The sequence below is a fragment of the Hoplias malabaricus genome, unplaced genomic scaffold (assembly GCF_029633855.1).
Source record: "Hoplias malabaricus isolate fHopMal1 unplaced genomic scaffold, fHopMal1.hap1 scaffold_26, whole genome shotgun sequence".
Taxonomy (NCBI): Eukaryota; Metazoa; Chordata; class Actinopteri; order Characiformes; family Erythrinidae; genus Hoplias; species Hoplias malabaricus.
Window position 1 is genome coordinate 20,001 of NW_027101191.1, and position 2,500 is coordinate 22,500.

The window sequence follows — 2,500 nt, forward strand, 5'->3', positions numbered from 1 at the left end:
CTTAAGTACGCTCCATCCCCACTTCTCGGCCTCCTCGGCAAGAAGGGAACATAACTTGTTGTGCCTCTTGATCCTGCTGGACTGGACCGCGGGACACTGACCAAGAATGTGAGAACAGGATTCCAAGCGTGCACCGCACCTTCGGCAATCTGCCCAAGCCTTTGTCCTTCCACGCAATAGGGCCTCACGAGTAGGGTATACGTTCGCCCTTAGCTGCAGCGCAGCAATGTAGTGTCTTTGTCTAAACCCACACCCTGCTGGGTTCATCATCCATGCACTACTAATCGGGTCGTTCGTGAACACCTCAACTCCCCAGCCCTGAACTGGCAGATTGCACCAAACACGCTTTTCCTCCCGTCTCCAGTCACTCGGGACCGTCCCTCTGCCGTTTCCTCCTTGTCCGATGGGGGGAATCTCATCAGGATCCCCGCCCGCTATGCACCATAGCCGCTTGAACTCAGACTGTCCACTCGTGCTTGTCATTATCGCCCTCACTATACCGTCTTCGGAGTTCAGCAACCGGTATAGGCGTCTCGCTTGGATGGAAGGCACGAGGGCCTCTAACTTCTGGATACCCAAGCCACCATCTCGAGGCCTAGAATATAGCAAGCCATTACAGGTTGACTGAGGTAGGTGGAGCCACTCCTTCACAGCCTTCCTGATTGTGCCATCCATAGTGGCTAGTGCTGTGCCCCTAAAGTCGCAGTGATCAGCCAGATAGATCATCCTGGGAATTGCAAAGTTATTCAACATTCTGACTTTTTGGACTGGTTTGAGAAGAGCATTGTTGATCTTAGTCACCCACTCCCTCAGCTGGGTGTGGATATCTGGCTTGGTGATCCCCACCCAAGGATTCACCCTTGCCCCCAGATATTTCTCCATCTCATCAGGGCTGATGAGATGAATTGGTTCCTTTCCCAACCTCCACGCCTTACAGTTATTGACCGTGAAGGAGGTAACTCCCTTCCCAATCAGGAACCCGTGACATTTCTTGGGCTGAACCCTAAGCCCCGTCTTCTCGCAGAATGTGTCTAGGATAGCGATGTTGTCACTCATGCCTTCCCAGGAGTCACTAATCAGGACAAGATCATCTGCAAACGCTAAGGTACTAACCCTAGTACCTCCTACCATATAGCCACTTCCAAGGTTGTCGAGGGCTTGGATCAGGGGATCCATAGCCAGGTTGAAGAGGATTGGAGACATAGAATCTCCCTGCTTCACTCCAACCTTCATCTCAATGGGGTCCGTCTTGTCCCCATTGACAATGATTCTGGTCACGCAGTCCACATAAGCTGATTGGATCAGCTTAATCACGTGATGGTCAACCTGTCTCTGCATCAGTGCACACAGGATGTGATCATGAGAGATGGAGTCGAAAGCCTTCGCGAAATCGACAAACACTACCGCAAGCTGGCCCCGCTCTTTTTTGCAGTGTCCGAGAAGGCCTTGCAGAATCTTTAGGTTCTCGGAACACCCAGGGGCGCGGATGAACCCCCTTTGTCTAGGATTCAATGGGCAAGCACGCGCCAGCCTCTCCGCCAGAATCTTAGAAAAGAGCCTTAAAATCACTGATCCAATGGTGATGGGTCTCCAGTTCCCCACGTCATTGAGCGCCTCCCGATCAGTAGATTTAGGAATTAGTGTTGTCCGACATTCCTTGAAAGCCCTGGGTACCACTCCGCTGACCAACCACGTGGTGTACAGCCGTGCCAGTTTTTCGCCTTTCGGATCCCAGTCACTTAGCATCTGCTTTGTGATCCTGTCTGGGCCCGGGGCGGTGTCGCGCTTGATCTTGCCTAGGGCAGCTTTTACAGATTTGGCCGTGATTGGCTCTGCAAAGCACTCGTTGTCCGTTTCTCCTGATGATGTAAATTGGCCTAGTCCAGCAAAGTTGACATTCCCTTCCCAACTGGTCCTGTACGCTTGCTCTATAATGGCCAGTGGGATTGGACATTCTGTTCCTTCCACTCCATCAAGGATTTCACTGGCTAGCCTTGCAGGATCCTTAAGGAACATCCTCTGATGTTTCCTATAAGTCTTCCGCTTGGCCGCCCTGTTTCCTCCCTGAGGGTTTCTGAAAACACGGCCTGCCCCTCGTTGCCTACTACCAGGAGTACTATGACTCAGAGCACTCGAGACACCAGCTCCCAGCCTCCCCCTCAAAGCCGAGGCCGTAGCCTCCACGAGCTCACCCAACTCGTGCTCCTCCCTTGGCAAATCCCCACTGCCGCCGAGCTCGCTCAGAGAAAGATCCAGGGAGGCCGCCCTCTCTTTCAATTTCTCGGCGATCCCCTGAACCAGGGGTGGCGTTGGCATCTCCTGTCTCAGATCACCGCTATGATCCTCTGACGGATTTATGGGGGTCCTGACAAGCCGACGTCTTTTCTCCCTTACCTGCTCGCTAGTTTTACTGGGGAGATGCTTGGCGATCGCCATGTTAATGTACCTCTCGCCCGCATATCTCTCCTCGAGCTTCAGTAACTCTTCCACCTCCTTAGCA

At 53.0% G+C, this 2,500-nt stretch overlaps 1 pseudogene; it reads right to left on the minus strand.

Annotated features, from left to right (window-relative positions):
- Positions 1-2,500, minus strand: part of LOC136685309 (28S ribosomal RNA) — an 8,416-nt pseudogene that overhangs the window by 1,993 nt on the left and 3,923 nt on the right.